This window comes from Mus musculus, chromosome 8 (assembly GCF_000001635.26).
Source record: "Mus musculus strain C57BL/6J chromosome 8, GRCm38.p6 C57BL/6J".
Lineage (NCBI taxonomy): Eukaryota > Metazoa > Chordata > Mammalia > Rodentia > Muridae > Mus > Mus musculus.
The window spans coordinates 114,586,720-114,604,202 of NC_000074.6; the positions used below are offsets into that span (position 1 = coordinate 114,586,720).

General features: G+C 45.5%; 1 protein-coding gene and 1 long non-coding RNA gene across 13 annotated transcripts in view; one reads left to right on the forward strand and one right to left on the reverse strand.

Annotated features, from left to right (window-relative positions):
• Nucleotides 1-17,483, forward strand: part of Wwox (WW domain-containing oxidoreductase) — a 913,078-nt gene that overhangs the window by 147,085 nt on the left and 748,510 nt on the right. The gene's annotated exons all lie outside the window — the stretch shown is intronic.
• Gm16116 lies at nt 476-9,951 on the reverse strand. 4 transcript variants are annotated; one of them, XR_388058.3, is made up of 3 exons: nt 8,070-9,951; nt 4,226-4,901; nt 476-2,021 (listed from the first exon to the last, which is right to left on the reverse strand). It is a non-coding gene; the product is annotated as a predicted gene 16116 (long non-coding RNA). The 4 variants fall into 4 exon arrangements; XR_003947459.1 differs by having other exon boundaries at nt 476-4,901; XR_003947460.1 differs by having other exon boundaries at nt 476-4,901; nt 8,156-8,652.

Consider the following 17,483-nt stretch of genomic DNA (forward strand, 5'->3'; position numbering starts at 1 on the left):
TGCCGTGGCTGCCCCCAGGATCTCACGATACCCACTGGTCCTGGAATTCCAGCCCAAGGATCTCAGGGCTCAGAGCTGGTCTTCCCTCGCAGCTCATTTTCTCCTGAATGCAGCTCATCTTTTGGCCCATTTTCAAAGTAACTAGCCGTATTATTTTTTATAGCCCTCTTAACTTGGTACTTCACATCGGTTATAAATCACTTCTTTTAAGCTGATGGCCCTGGCATTCGGGAGCTTTTAGCAGTCTGTGGGCAGTTTGGCTCTCCCGAGAAGGAAATTTTCGGGCATTCTAACCAAAGCAAATCTTGAAGTTGCCCACCCTGTTCCATGGGGGGAGGGGGGTAGAAAGCAGAAATGAAACAGGGTAAATGTCTTTGACCCAAGAAATGCAAGCAGTCACATTGCTTGGTGTTGATGAGGGAGACAGGTGGTAGAGGGGGAAAAAAAAAAAACTCATGTCACAAATGTATCAATATTTAGTGATTTGAGAATGTTTTGTTTATTTTGGGGCAATGAAATTAAGAATTATTGAATCAACATCATCACTTTGATTTATTTCTTCTACCTCTGCTTGAGGTCACCAGGGGTAGGACTGCGGATGCTGCTGTGCGTCTGCAGGAGTCATATACTTTTCCATGATTTCTTTTGATGACTCTAAGCATTCTCTCACCCACAGATGGTCCCCCTGTCCACCTGACTTTCAAATCCATCTCAGTCCTGGGAATTTTGCTTAGGTTGAAAGAACGAGCGGATGCATCCTGTCAACAGAAATCACAGCCCGTGTAAAGCCACTCTGGCTTCCAACATTTTATCCATCCAAACAGCGCCACAGCGTGCTGAAGTTTCAAGTTCTTCTGTCCTACAGACAGCCCTGCTGCACCTGTCACCTGCCCAGGTTCCTTTAGCATTTGGATCCCGAAAACCAACCAAGAGAGATTTCACAGGTCCCGATTCTTCAAAACTCATCATTTGGCGAGAGGGCCTGGGTGGCATTTCATCTGAAGAACCTCTTTCTTGTTTTCCTCGTAGAATGGCAGGAATTTTGTGTCCGTCGGAGGACCGTCCTCCAGTGGGAGGTTACCGTCTGACCTTGCCATTTCTTTTACATCTTGGTCATATGGAAATGACTAACTCTTTTCAACACTGAAATGTCATATGAGAGCCTAGCTCCACAGGAAGGCCATTAGGTGCAGAGACAGTTTAAACAGGCGACAACACTGACCTCTTAGAAATCCAGTCATCTCTGGTTACATGTGTCCTTAAGAACCCTTGGTGACCTGACAGTCCGGTCTAAACTTCCCACCTGCAGCTTCAAACTGACGTGGCGAACCTTCTCAACCTTCTTCCCCATATATCGGCACTTTCTGAGTTTCCCCAGGATCAGGATTTCCCCAGTGTGTGTGCAATTCAAAAGTAACCACTCCATTCACCAGAACAGTCAGAAGTCTGTGTCCAAGGGAGCCCGGACTGGACCATGTCTGCTAAAGAATGCACGCTGTCAGAAAACGTATGCACTCTACAGACATGCAGTCCAGCCACAGGGAGCCATGGAAGGCATCAGGAGCAGAACAGTGGAAAGTAGGACTTTCCTCTTTGGAGCTGGCTCTGAGGAAGGGGACCAAGAGTCAGGGTGGATATCTGGACCCCCCAGATGAGAACTGATGAACTGACGAGCTCCTGAGTCCATATGTGTGCAGAGAAAGCAGGGAGGAGAGAAGCACGAGTGGGCTTAAGGAGGGAGAAGCCAGTAAGGTTTGGTCAACGACAGCAGCGGAGTGACAGGCATGGAGAAGAAAGGATCGAGGGTGATGTGGGTTCTGTCTTGAGCAGTGACGTGCTTGCTGGATCCATCCTCGATGGTGGATGTGGTAGGGTTAGCAGACAAGAAGGTGGTAGGAAAGCACTATGTTGGATGTAGCCATACCCAAGTCAAGATGGTGTGGAAGATCCATCCTTCCAAGTGGTCGTCCAGTTTGGCAGTCAAATATGGACTGGATAGCGTAGGACTGTGCACATTGGGTCTGGAATGCAAAAGGAAACAAACTGGTTCCTGTGGAGTAAACATGTTACATATTTGTAACTCTTTAAGGTCAGAATTTGCTACATCCCGCCCCCATCCCCTCATATTTTTGATACATTTGGTGTGGCCCCGGGCTGGCATCTGGCCTTTGCATCCAGAGTGCTGGGTTTACAGGTCAGCTCTCATTGCCTTTGGTTTGCTCAACTCTTTCCATACATAATAATTTATGCAAAAGTGTGAGCAGAGTTTTAAGCAGCCCACACTAAAAAGTTAAGAGTTTTAACTGCCTGTGCCTAGTCAGTATCTGTCCTCTCCCTTTCCCATGTCAGGCTGTCATATATGACTTCTTCAAGAGTGGATCTCCCCGGCAGAGGGACTGGGCATGGTGCTGTGATCAGTGTGGCCTGGGCAGAGGACTACGTTGGTGTCCACATGTCTTAGACACCAAGAGTGGATTATTTTCTTATCCCTCCTTTCTCACTATTGACTGCTTCTGTTGCCTGAACTGGTCTCACACTTTCCACTTTGGACTCTGCATCACCTTGGGGTTCCCCCTGAGAAAACACAAACGCACGCACCCCTATCTCCCTTCTTGCCCAGTAAAGCACAGGCAGCCCATTCAGGTTCAAGGGAGCACTCTTAGTCCCTGCCCTGCGTGGGATGAAATGCCGCTCCCATCAGGTACCAGGGCCTCCCCCTCTTCCCCTTCACTCGTCTTCATCTTTGTTAACGCCCTGGTTGTATGTATCGGTACCAAGTCACTGTGTGAATCAGCCTAGTTCAACTAGCCCTGTGACATGACCTCCTGGAGGCAGGTACCACAAAAGGGTCTCTCAGACTGTCCTTTTGCTCTTAGGAGACTCTAGCATAAAGTGGCCAAGCAGTATAATGGTATAAGACCTAAACCCTGGCTCAGTGTATCCTGGAGTTATGCTGGAGCAACCCTTCATGTTTTGCATCATACTCCTCCTCCTCCTCCTCTTCCTCCTCCTCCTCTTCTTCTTCCTCCTCTTCTTCCTCTTCTTCCTCCTCCTCTTCTTCCTCCTCTTCCTCCTCTTCTTCCTCCTCTTCCTCCTCTTCTTCTTCCTCCTCTTCTTCTTCTTCTTCCTCTTCTTCCTCTTCCTCCTCTTCTTCCTCTTCTTCTACTCCTTCATATCGAAAACATTTCAGATTCAGATCCTTGCCCACCCAAATCTGACATTCTTATCATATCACCACACACCACACCCCCTTCCTAGTAGCAGCTCCTGATTTCCTTACAGTGTCAACCACAGGTCCACCCACACCTACCTGTCCTTATAGTTTTTCCCCTGACCCACTCCCAGCTGAATCTGAATCCTCTTTGACCCATGCAGCCACAGATGGTACAGGTAGAGGGCTCCCTCCGGGTTAGTTAGCCATCGTCTTCTGGTTCTTAGACTTGGGGATGTCTCTGTTATCCCCGCTCCACCTCAGTGTCCAATGGAACGGAATGGGCAAGAGAATTGGCATTCACTTGGACAAAGCACTCAGCACACTTGGGAAGAGAGATGGCACCCAGCAAGTGGTATTGATCATGTTACTAATCATAGCAGAAGGCTCATGGGTAATCCTGCCTTGTGCCCTGTGGCCACTGTGAAGGAGAAGAGGCCAAGAGCAGGAGTTCCCACCTTTCTAAAGTTTCATCTTCAAAGTCATCTCACTCCTCCCAGTTTCCTCAGCCTGGCTGAGCACATCCTCAGCTAGTTATGAATTCTAAATAATTAAGTAAATCAGCCCCTGCTCTCCTGTCCAGGTTGGCGCCACATTAACTCTCGGAGTTTAAGCCCTTGAAGTAGGGATCTCTCTGTAGCCCTGTCAGAGCTGCCACTTTAAGAGGGGCAGTGGATCTCAGCACATTGGGAAGACAGCCTGCCATTTCCCACCCCCACCTGGCAGCCGGGCAAGGGGCGGGGGCGAGGATATTTACCATCTGAAAGTTAAGCGATGCTTTTACGAATTGGGCCATCTCTCCTCAGTCCCCATTTTTCCTCGCGTCTCTGAACGCTCATTAATTTTTCACAGACTCGTGATGGATAGTTTTTATTTATTCACGTCTGAGGTTCTGTTGTGTGTGAAAAAGGACTCATTTTCTAACATTACATATTCATGGCTTGGGATAGATGGGATAAGGAACTTATTATTAATGTGTCACTGTGGGAAACTTACTCTAGTTCATTTGCGAACCTTGTTAAATCTGGTGTGGTCAGCAGGCAGGGTGAAGCTCTGGATGCAGTCTCCTAACAGAGGACAGAGAGGCAGCTTCTCTGGGTTCAGTAAAACAAGTTTAAATCTTCATAGGCTCTTGTGGGGTTGTAATTTTAAAGAAATGGGTCTTTTTTTTTTTTTTTTAAGATGGCAGAGATTGTGTTGAGACAAGTGCTCCAATCTCATCCTTTCTTAATTTTGATTTTCTAGTTTTCTGAGAGACTACTTAAGAGAGCTCCTGAAGGTCTCTTCTTTCCTGCCAGCCTCTTCTGACACTCTTCTGGGTCAAGTTCTGGCTTTATCTGCCCATGTTTTCATCCCTCTGATCCATTCCCTGAAAACCCCGGAGTCCTTAATTCAAAGCTCCTATGGACACCACAGAACTCCTTGCCTGGGACAAACACGGGGCCTATTAATGCACCATCTTGTAAATCCAGGCTGCGGGGAGAAGAGCCAGCAGGGATCTGGCGCAATCTGCTTCTGTGTGAGCTCAGGCAGAAGGAAGCATATGCTGCAAGCAGCTCTCTGCAAAGACAGGCGCTGCTCCCTGGCAGGGACAGCCTGTGGGTTTGGCGACATCCGTGGGGCCTTGCCACGTTTCCTCAGTTTGGTCGAGCCATAGCAAGTGGTCAGCCAAGATGAACCAAGTCCTTCTCTGTGAAAAGAAAGCAAATTAAGTGCACTGGGGTGGGGGTGGGGGGTGGGGAAAAAAGTGCCTTTCAAAAACTGGAAGAATCTTCTATGTCAGGCATCAGAGTCCGAGAGCATCTGGATTATCGCCAGGGCCGTGCCATCCCGGGGAATTTTCTTCCCCGGAAATAACTTCGCTCTCCCTGGAGATGACAAAAGGACAGTTGTTCATAGTCACCAAGGCTCATGAGATCAAGGCTAGGGTCTTAGGAGTGCAAGTGAGGGGCAAAGGAAGGAGAACCCTTAGAAAGCATCCTCCAGCAGCGCTCTTCATAATGCAAAACATTTGTTTCTTGCCAGGATCCCATTGGCGGTTCCCCTCGTATTATATTGCCATTTATATTGGAAAGTCAGGCAGCGCGAAACTGTAGTCTATTAAGAGTTTGTGAGTGTGTGCGTGTGTACACAGTGAAATAATATCTTGTGCAATGTGAAGTGACAGTCAAAATTACAGCTCCTCTCTTGCCGCAAGGGTACTTCTCTGCCAAGTATAGTAATATTGTAGTGTCGTTCAAGGTTGTCAGCAATTCTGGCTCGCTCTGCAGAGAGTCATAACAGCACGCGCAGAGAAGGAGCTTCCTGTCAGGGGAAATACTATAATTTTGATATATATTTGTTGGTGCCAAACTGCAATTAAATAGGAGGTGTTGGAAAGGGGGTTTTATTTAACCAGCTTGAATTTGTTAATTAATTAGCGAAAACTTATATTTCGAATGCTTCAAGAAACAGCTTCATGATGTCCTCACAAGCAGTTTTGTTTTGTTTTCACCGCTGTTTCTTTTGGTTAGTCTCTTAGAGAAAACAAAATGCTTCCCTCCAGGAAAACAGGATACAATTGGGTATGGGATTTTTCACAGGGTAAATGGCCCGGAAAAAAAATAAATTGATGCAGAATAAAATTTTTGTGCAGTATAAATTGTGCAGGAAAATTTTGTGTCAAGGGGAAAAGGATTTCCAGCCACTAAAGGGATGGGGGAAAAAATAAAGCACCTTGAATAATGTCACGTTATGGTTCGTCTTTGCGGTGCAGTTCCCCGTTCATATTTAGAGTTGGACTTCAGTGACAGCCGCTGAGACTCTTGGAGAGATCCTTCCCAACGGAGTGAGCTTGAGCCCTGCTAGCTGTAGCTACGATAAAGACATTTTCAGGAAATATGTGTGTGTGTGTGTTTGTGTGTGTGTGACGTTATCAGATCACAGTGTTTGTGATTGTAAACTACTAGTCAATCTTTGTAGAATCTTTCATCCTAGGTATGTTATGTGGAGTAGTAACACTTTTTTTTTTTTTTTTGGATGCAAAAGCTTTTTTTCTGATCTTCCAAAAAGAAAAAGAAAAAGAAAAAAAAAAAAAAGAAATGAGCATGTCCTCAGAGTGTACTCTACACTGTTATTCAGATGAAAACTACATTCTTTTTTGAGTAAGTAGGAAAAAACCATGGGAGACTGAAATAGCAACAATATATTAAAAGCTCAGAGACAGTTATGTGTGAAAAAGACGAGCAAGACCATGTGGTTTCAAAAAAGCACCATTGAGGAGCTTTAAAAAAAAGCAGTGTGAGATGGTGGTGGGGCAGATACTCGCTCCTCCTATTGAACATTTTGCAAATTAAGTGAGTTTTACTCTTCAATAAAATAGGAATCTAATAACATTTTATATGATCATAAAATGTGTCTGCTTTTGTCTCTATCTTTCATGAAAAGAAGAAATATTCCCAAAGTATATTAGCAAAAATAATTAATAAGCAACCTCTCAGAGTTATTTTCTGAGGTTAATTATTACCCGGAGAAATCAATTTCAATTTCTTCCCTTTGCAAGACTCACTGAGGCGCGTTTGCACCTCGGCATTTCCAAAAAGGCAGAGTCCACTCCTGCACGAGAAAGTGCCTGCGCTGCCCGCTGTGATTTATCCTGGCAGTCGTACTGTTTCCCACCCCTGCCAAGGAAGATACAACAGAGCCATTCAGCTCCAACTTAGTTGCCCATCAGCGCCTTCGTATTGTTAAACTAAAAGCCAGATACACTCGAATGCTGATGAAATAAAGTAGCTTGCCTCTTCCATCTAACCCTCCCCAGCAGCCCTGGCTGACGTGTCCAGGAAAGCAGGGCGAATCGGCTCTGGCCAGGGTCGCTGCTCCTGTCTTAGGACCCAAGTGAAGAAGAAGGTGTGTGTGTGTGGGGGGGGGGGGGGGTGAACGTAAACCTGGAAGTGTGTCTTGATGGGAACCAGGAAATCATTGCCTGTCTTCCTCATCCATCGCAGGAGTCAGCAGCAGCACGCTGACCTCTCACCGGCCTGCAGGATTTCCTGAACCATGACCACAATGGCCTGGTCTATTCTGGCTGATCACAGCAGACTCTTCCCCAAGACTGGGGACAGAGTGGCAGTGCTAGGAATTTCTCTTCTCTCCCCAGTTTCTTCCATTGCTAGGCCTAAAATGACAGCATCAGTTTCCATGGTTGGATGTAGTATGTATGTATGTATGTATGTATGTATGTATGTATATATATAAAATTTGGAATGGATATCTGGAAATGTCACTCCATGGTAGTGTGCCCACAGCATCTGTACAAGGCCATTGTTACAGCATTCCAAGTAAGTCAGTTTCTTTTCTGTTGCTGTGATTAAAAAAAAAAATCCTCTGATTAAAGAAATTCAGAGGAGTAAGGCTTTGTAGAGGCTCACAGTTCAGGGGTATAGCCTGTCGTCACAGGTAAGGTCAAGGCAGCTAGAGACTGAGGACGCTGGTCACATCATGTCCACAGTCAGGATGCAGAGGGATGATAGATGCCAGCACTTGCCGTCCCTCTAATCCAGAATCTCCTGCTCTGTGAATGGTCCCAGCCATGGTTTAGATGAGTTTTCCCACATCAGTTAACCTAATCAAGATATAACACCACCACTACCACCATCACCATCACTACTAGGCATGCTCAGAGGTTATGAGGTGAGCCCCCTTTTCCCAATGGCCCCCCTTCCCCCCTTTTCCCATAGGAGTGTAGCTCAGTGGGAGCATGGTTGCCTAGAGTGCATAAAGACACGTTCATTCCGAAACACTGAAGAAAACCCAGCCTCGTAGCTGGAGTGATGATAGCCATTATGTGCCTCACCCATTTTAAGATCAACATACTCACCATGACATTCAGCAAAGAACGCAATAGCTTCACAGGAGCCAGCGAGAGAAGCCATCCATCAGTCCATCTGGACACTGCATTCTTACCTGTGGGGTCCTGATCCACTGTGGGTGTGGAGGTGGGAAGGAAAGTGGCTTTTGTTCTTGTACACGGAAGGTCCAAGTTCAAATGATGTAAGTCAGCAGGGTTGCTGTTATTGCCCAACATGCATTGTGGGATGTAAGAATGAGACAGATCATGGAAGCAGTTGGCTCTGAGCCATGCGGATGCTGTGGCAACTCCTTCCTTCCTTTTGACTTCAACACTGCACGAACAGCCTTATCAGTAGGTAAATGATCCAGTATGGCCATGCACGGGGGTGGGGGGTGGGGGGGACTTTATTTGCAGATGCTGGCATTTGAATTTCTTGCAACTTCTTTTGTATCTCCTTTCTTTCTCTCTCAACTGTTAAAAACAATTGTTTTCACTCCTGGTCTGCACAGGAACGGGTAGGTTGCAGTGTTTCAGGGTTGGCTGAGGTGTTGTCCAGCCCCAGTACTGTGTCAGCCCCTCTCTCTTATCTGTAGATTGAACCCAGAGCTTCACAGATGCTAAGCAAGTATTCTCACCTTTGAGCTACATCTCCAGGCCTTAGTTACTCATTTTGATTCAGGGTCTCACTCAGTTCCTCAGGTTGGCCTTGAACTCATGCCACAGCCTCCCGAATAGTTGGGATTGCAGGTACGTGCCCCAAAGAATGCTCTTTTAGTGGAAACCAGGATGGCTACTGACGTCAGACCTTTCCGAGCTTAGCAACTGCTAATGTTTGCCTGAAAGTCATATGCTGCCTGGTCCCCCTGTGCTATTGAGAGATGACTGGACCATGAAATGCTACCCTCATCAATGTTTTAATCTACTGGTGGATTCCTTGCTACATTAGATCGTCAGGATGTGAGGGCCGCTTGGTGAGAGTAGGCTGTGCTGGCATACTATTTAAGGTTCTGTCTGATGGCTGGCCCCCTCCAGTGTTTTGTTTCCCCTCTGGTTGTTCCACCATGAAATGAGCTACTTGGCCCTATCGCTGCCTCCATGCCACACCATCCATAGGTTCATAATCAATAGAACCACCCAGCCGTGGACAAAGACCTCTGAAACCGTGAGCCAAAATAAATCCTCTCTGGCTTGCAGTGTTTGCTTTGTTATTTGTCCCAGTAATGAGAGGTGACTAAGACAGCAGCCCTTGTCACAGTGAGCTCTTTTCCCCATGGTTCCTGGTACAAACAGCTCAGGGAGAACCACGCTTGGCCTTTTTATTGGGCAGAGACCTCCCGTGAATCACCAGCAGTGACCCAGGTAATAGTGTTCCATATGTAGGCTGGTGTTAACGCCCTCTTTGTACATGATGCTAGGAGTCTCCGTTCCCTACTGGGACAGCATCATCTTTGCTCACATCACCGGACTAAGCACCTCAGGAAAGATCTTGGACAGGCAAACCCATGGCTTCCCCCATCCACAGTGTTCTCCCGGTAGCTCACCCCATGCTCTGGGTCTTTCGAGATGTTTCTGGGGCTAGAAAGAAATCCCGGTGTGATTGTCAACTGCTTGATGAATTGGTCTCACCAGTGATCCGCAAAGAAAGGGCCACTTTCTAAGCGACACTACAGGGAGAGCCTTCCTGCTCACATGCTTCCGATACCTGTTCTCAGGTCTGTCCCTAGAAGCAGAGCTCCACGCTGCTCCCCTGTGTTCTGGGTGGACTTGCCTTCCTAAGGGGAAGGAAGACAGAGGCCACAGAGCAGAATTCCCGACAAGAATGTGGCTTCCACTGAAGGTTGGCTTCAGTCTGACCCCAACAGGAGCTCCTGGAGGGCCAAGTGATGCTACCCAAATTGGCCCTGCCTGAGACAAGGCTTTAACTGACGGCAGTCCGTGATTGGAGAACATCTGCCAGGGAAGGCGGGCTATGTGGGAGAAGTCCCTGGGGAATAGGGGGAGGTGGCAGATTAGAAGCATGTGATCATAATTCATCAATAGCTGGTGTCTCCTGGGCTGGGTAGCTCTGCTCAGAGAAAGGGTCTGGGGCAAGAAGGCGGTACTACAGCAGAGTGCTCACCTTCAGATGGCAGTACTACAGAGTGCTCACCTTCATCCAGAAGCTCCTCTCAAACAAGTCCTCCATGCAGAGAGGAACAGAGCATTCATGAAATGCTCTGAAGTCAGGTCTTGCACCCATGCATTCTACAGGATCCCCCTTCTTTGACCCCAGCACAGGTGTGCAAGCTGACATCAGGCTCTTCCCGCTGAAATCTTCTCAGGCTCACTTTCTGCAGTCTGACCTGTTTCCTCCCGTGGTGATCCTCAAGTTAAGTTTTGTTTAGTGAAACGCAAGGCTATTCAGGATGCTGGGCTAACATCTTCCCGTTGTAATTGAGTAAATATATTATACACAGCTGGGTAGGTGGTTTCCGTGCTGGCCTGGCTGCTATGGTTTCAAGATGGACACCATCTTCTTTAAAACACACTCGGCGGTGAAGGCATTTGTTCCTGGTTTCCCGTGGCGCTCCTCCTCTAGAAAAATGCAGTTACCTGGACATTTCAGAAGCACTTTTCGTACGATACTGAAAGAGTGAAAAAGGAAAGCCCCTTGCCCTCCCCAAACAATGGTTACACAGAGACAACAGTGGGCTGTGCTGAATGCAGCCACGTCAAGGAAGTGCAATAAACGGAGATAGATTGTTCTCCAAGCCTCACTTTATTGGATATTGTAATTGACATATAGTTGTCATTTATAATCATCTGTCCATTCCTGGGAGTTGGGAGCAGTAAAGTTAATTGTGGCGGCTCATTTGCATTAATCTCACCTCTGAAGGGTACAGTAACCCATTAATATCACGTCATGATGAATTATCGCAAATAACATTGAGCATATTGATTAATGATCTCTGAGATTTGTATCTCGTTAAAACATTTTGTTAGCTCTTTAAACTTTTAAGCCAATAACCCTTGTGTGTAGGAGGAGCCTGGGGATCATCCGAGGGGTGCTGTGTGCGTGGAGGTGTGCAATCGGGGGTCACCGGTTCACGGAATCAGCCGGCCTGCTTCCCTTTGATTATTTATTCTTTGCTTTGGGACATCAAGGACTTTTTTCAGGGTAACTTTCTTGCGTGCTTCCATGGTCGGTGCTTTCTTTAGAACAGCATCTTCTTTGATTGTAAAGAGACTCTCATTGTTAAAGGATTGTAGTAAGATTTTCACTTTATTATTATTTTGTGTGCATGTGTGCATGCACGTGTGTGTTGTGTACATGTTCAATTGAATGTGCTCGTGTGGGGCTATACATATAGAAGCTACAGGTTGACATCAAGTGTCTTTCTTAATCTTTCTCCACCCTACTTTTCATTCTGTCTGCCTGTCTGTCTGCCTGCCTGTCTGCCTGTCTGTCTGTCTGCCTGCCTGCCTGCTTACCTACCTACCTATGAACTAACCGGGACTTTCATGACCCAGAACTCATCTCTTTGGCTAGACCAGCTGGGCATCAGGCTCCAGGGATGCCCCTGTTTCATCCTTCTCCACTCTCCGCACTGGGATTGCAGATCTGTGCCACCTCCCACAGCCTTCATGCTGGCTACAGGCTCAGGTCCCCATGCTGGTGCAGCAGGCAGGCTAACCAGTGTGCCATTCCCCTAGCTCAGGGAGCGTTTGGGAGCCACCCATTGTGGCTTTTATGTCTCTTAGCCGCTTGGATACGTCTGCTACCTTAAAGTTCACCATTATTCTTTTTCCTCTATGGCAGTATTTTCAAACATGAGTGTTAACATAAACATACATCCTGTACAGGATGGGTTGCTCGAATGAAATACTGTGATTTTTTTTTTTTTTTTTTAGATACTGCTCGCTTAGACACCCAGAGAGTTTAGGTGATTCAAGATTTCATCTCTCAAACAAACAACCACCAACCAACACAAAAAACACTAAAACCAAAAGAAAACAAAACATGAATCCTCATATTTGCCACATGTATACTATGTACCCATTAATAAAATAATAATGAAGTCTTATCAAAAGTCATTTGCAGGTGCTGGAGGGAGACATCAGAAGGTAAAAATGTTTGCCGTACAAGCGTTAAGACGTGAGTTCGATCCCAGAACTCACATAAAAAGTTCTGGGGGAGAGATGGCATGCGTTTGTAATTCCAGAGCTGGAGAGCTGGAAATGGAAAAATCCCTTGGGCTCCCCACTCAGGCAAGTCTAGCCTCACTAGTGAGCTCCTGGCCAGTGAGAAATCCTATATTAACAGAGGCAGATGGATTCCTGAGGATGACGCAGGACATTGTCCCTTACCTCTCCCCACACACGAGTGAGTACACAAGTGTTCTCGCGTGCACTGGACCAGACACTCACATTTGTAGTAAAACAAAAGACAAGGCCCTCCACATGGTTTCCTGGCACACGTTTAAATGTGGGAGTCACTGTAGAGAAAAGTCAGCCTGTAACTTGAGTTACTAAGCTTTGCTCTAATATGTTTTTTTTCCTTCATTGGTTGCAAATGCGATCCAGTCCTCAGTCTTACAAACACGTATAATTCTGTTGAAGTTAGTATTCTGCTTATTTTCTCAAGGTGGTGTTTATTGGAATTTTAAACCCAGCCTCCTGGGCTAACTCTTTAAAGAGTGTGGAATTAACCCTCCTGAGTGAAGAATGCTGGGAAGACAAGGTCACAACTGTCCACCCCGGCTGGGGGTTCCACAGAAAGGGGACAGGTTTGGAGAGAGACAAAGGACCACTGCTCCTGCTGGCCTACAGACCCCAGCCCGGGGCCCATCAGTCCTCCACGAGGGAAGGACTGTTACCTCAGTGACATATTAACGGTCACTCTTTGAAGTGGATCTGACTGCCCCAGTTCACAGTCTAAATACCACGGGGAAAGGGTCACATTCACGCTGTGTCCGCACCTTGCGTTAGTAGGTGAGGACAGTCCTAACACACTCCAGGACACCTGTTTTGATGGGGCAGCCCTAAAACCGTAATCTGCCCAGATGTGCAGCAGTCTCCAGGCGTAACTAGCTGAGGACGGGGTGTCCTGCTTACTTTAAGAGCTCCCTCCATTGCCTGCTTTGTCAGGGCTGTCCTGTTCCTCACCCCACTGAGTCCTTTAAGATCAGTGTTTTCAAATCAAAGAAGCTTTTCTGTCTCCCAGGATAGTGTCTTGTAAAGCCAATCTCTTTATTACTTCCCCAGTTTAAGCCTTTATTACTTGCGATCCAAAGCCTGCTAGTGAATTATGCATTTCAGAGCTCCGGGTATCTTCTCAGCCCACTCTTCCTCTACCTTTTGGGGGGTCCAAAATAAAAACACAAACCCACCTCACGGTGAGCTTGAGGTGGGCGCCTTTCCATCCACAGCATTAATCCTTTTTTTTTTTTAAATCTGCTAACGGAAATATTTCCATTCCTCTCATTAATCAATTGAGATTTTCATTCCCTTGTTTTGTAAAAGCTGTTACAATAAATACTTTTTTTTTTTCACAAGGCGAAAATCCAAGAGATGGATGCAGCCAGCGTAATTAATTGCACCCGGTTACAGGAGATCAGCAAGTTTGTGAGATTCGCATGCTGCTCTGCCATATGGTTGCCCAGTAGGCGAAAAATTTGATTAATGTTTTGAAGTGGATTTTTTTCAGCAAATATTACGGCCCCAGATGAGGTGTTTTCCCCCCTCCTTCTCACTTTCTAGTATTGTTAGACTTAGCGGAAGGAACCGATCCTCTGATTTAAAAGCGTAATAACATTGTGATTCACCGAAACCTTAACAGGCAATCAAACTGACAGTCCTTCTGTCTCTCGTGAATACAGAAAAATAGTCCATTATGTCTTTGTTTGGTAATTAAGTGAAATGTGAGCATTGCCTTCTAGAACTTGATTCTTCCCCCAAATGAAATAATACACGCATTTCCGGCATGATTTATAAGTTGCGTATTTGCAAGGACTTTTAAAACTAAAAGCAAACAACAGAAGATAATAAAAAATAAAAATAGACCAGGGAAAAATGCCACCAATGAAACCATCCTGTTATTATTCGGTAGCTATCAAAGGAAAGCCAAATTTACCTGCAGTTGGCTGCCCTAAAGTATGTTACTTTCATGAGCGCTTCTGTTCTTATTTACTTATTTATTTATTTTTATTATGTTTGAAACTAGGACGGCCACGTATATCACTGGTCCATTTCACTACCAGGTTCCTGAACTCCATCACTTCCACATGGGGGTCATGCTCTGAGTTTTCTCCTGAGTGAGAACAAGGATTGATCCTTTATAATGCAATAGGACAGGATGTGGCCATCTGACTTTGGCATCCATTCAAAAAGGAGAAGGAGGAAGAGGAGGGAGGAGGAGAAGGAGGAAGAAGAAAAGAAAGAAAGGAAGAAAGAAAGAAGAAAGAAAAAGAATAGAGAGAAAGAAAGAGAGAGAAAGTGAGAGAAAAACATGCAATTTTAAAAACTATGTGGACTGGCTGGGAGTTCTTTAAATAAAATCAAACATGTCTCCACATGTTTGAGTGAGACTTGATGTCCCAGACTTCTCTGCTGGGGTTGTCAACGTTTCTCCTCTTCAAGGGTTTTCCTTTGCTTCTTGAAACAGTGTCTTACTCTGCATCCCCTGCTTACTTGAACTCACAGCAATTCCCCTGCTTCAGCCTCCAGAGCGCTGTGATCACAGGTGTCTTTAACTGGTTAAGCCCTGACTGTTGAGCTACCATCCAGCCTAAAGTCCCTGCCAGGGTCAGAGTCTGGATCTCTGACCTCTGACCAGGTGTGAGCCCATTTCTGAGTCTTTGAAGTCAAGCAGAAGTCTCCATCTTCTGTATCCACAAAGCACTGTAACTCCTTCTATCCCTCTGCCCTTTAGAGAGGCTGTTCACAGGGCACCTCTGTTGGACACAGTAGCAGTCTGCTGTCCCCCTGCAGGCATCCCTGGGCTCTTCACTCAGATGACCGTTTTTCCATTTAGTAACAGTAGCAATTTAAAGACTCTGAAGGTGCCTCCCTTCTCATGGCCTGCCAAGACACCGGAGCAGTCACAGGGGCAAGGACAGGACCACTTAAAATCCCCCCACAACACCCAGCTTTTGAAACTAGCTGAATCAAACCTTCAGGCAAAAAGGCTTCTTTTGGCATATATATATAGATACAGATAGATAGATAGATAGATAGATAGATAGATAGATAGATAGATTCTAGAGGACTGGGTGTTGGATCTGTTTTCTATTTTTTTTTTTTTAGAAAAAGTGGCTAAGGTCAGTGGAGTCACATTTACCTACAAAAGAATGAAGTGTTTGAGTCCTGGTTGGTTTTTAATAATGCCTGCAGGAAGGCATCCAAGCAGCCTGCTTTCTTAAATTTGAACCCTTAACTCTCCCATAATACAGCAGTTTTGGAAATATTTACAATAATCGTTTCCCTTGAGACTTAGCTAATTTTCCCTTTTTGATACAGCTGTTCTAAGTGACTATTTTCACTCTGCATTTTAACACACATAATACAGTACATATCATAAAGAAATACTACTTTCTTCCCCATTCTATGTAGTTTGTGTGGTCACCTCTAATTATTCCCTGGGCACTTTTTTTAATGAAAAGAGTAAAGAGTTTTTAATTTTTATTTAATATGGCAGGTGAAACACGGACAATATATGATCGGTTGGCAGGAGACAGTGTGTTGAATTATTTATGAGTTTACTTCCCCCCCCCCCTGCCCCTTCAACAGCAGGTACATATAGGAAATTCATTACCAGGCCTGGGACAGATACTGCGGAGGCTTTGATGAACGTCGTGCTTTATAAGTATCAGAAATGATGTCCTAGTTTGGTGTAGGTGGTTTGGGTTTTGTTGTGATGATGGTTGTGACTTTTGTTTGAATGCAGTTTGTGCAGAATGAGCAAGCCAAGCTACGTTGCAGTTTTCTCTGCAAAAAAGGAATATGTTCCGTACCCCATCTTTTGTTAGAATTGTGTTGTACCTGCTGCGTGGTGATTTTTGCCCCTTTGTTCTCTAGAGGGGCCCAATATAAATGTAACACCTCCCTTTGTGTCAAGTTGAAGTTTCCTAGGAGTAACCCCTTTAGAACAAACTAAGCCAGAGAATATCATTCCTTTATATGTTCCTTCTTCTATATGAACTGACCATTGGAATCATGAGGTATTATATCTCATCGGTATTTCCTTACAAGAATAGACTCATTTATATTTAAGCATCTGTCAGGAAGGTGAGAGCCACTACATTCTCCTAATTGGGGGTAAAATCCAGACAAATTTAGGGAAACAATTATCATCTCAAGAATTGGAAGAGCAAAAAGAAAACTAACGCAGGGGAGGGGAGGAGGTCCTGGGTGCTTGGGATTATACAGTGTTGCCATGCAGAAGTAATGTACTGCCCAGCAGGAAGGCTCCACTTCTTCTCATGAACTCAAAAGGAAGACAAGGCATGCCTGCAAGCTGGCAGGGAGAGTCGGGGCACAGGCTGCCGCAGCAAAACTTTTGCCACAATGTTTCTTCCTAGCTTTGGAATGCCATCTTTGTCAAAAGTGAATGCAGGAGAGTTAATGTGTTTCCTATTTTCCTCTCTCTCTCTCTCTCTCTCTCTCTCTCTCTCTCTCTCTCTCTCTCTCTCGTGTGTGTGTGTGTGTGTGTGTGTGTGTGTGTGTGTGTGTGTGTGTGAGAGAGAGAGAGAGAGAGAGAGAGAATTTGTTTTCAAGATGCTAACTTGGCAATAAATAAATAAATAAAACTTTCGCAAAGGAAAGTAGTTTTTGGAGAACCCAAGAAGGCACACCCTAAAGGGGTTCTGTAAAGGGAAGCATGTGAGATGCTTTCACGGCAGGGGTCCACACATTTATTTCAATGAATTTCTGCGGAGGAAAAGGGGAAAGAGGGGGTGAGTGGACGATGGAGCAGAGGGAAGGAACAGAGTAGTGACTTCCTGAGCAAAGGTCAGGGAAAGAGGCCCAGCCATTCACTTGCAGATCAGAGTTCTGAAATGAAGCTGTTTTCTTGCCAACGTTGCTTGTGAGCACATCCTCACGAAATCTTTCTCTTATGCCAGCTGGAATCATGTGATATTTTCTCCAAAGCTCGGAGTAAAATATTACAGGTTGTATACAGAGAACTGATTTTCTTCATGGCAGGTGTTGTTTTTTGTTTTTTTGTTTTTTTTTGTTTTTTTCTTTTTTTAAAAAATTCTACCAGCCAGAGTGTGAGTCACCCCGTCGCAGATTTGAGAAAACTCGGTGACATTTCCAATCGTCACTTTCTTTTTCTTTCCCTGAAGAATGAGGTCAGCTGTGTTTCATTTATAATCCCCAGGACATCAGCTCACAGATTCAGTGCAAGGTTATAAACATCGCTTTATTAAATTTGTAACAGGGAATCGCCTCGCTGGCCCG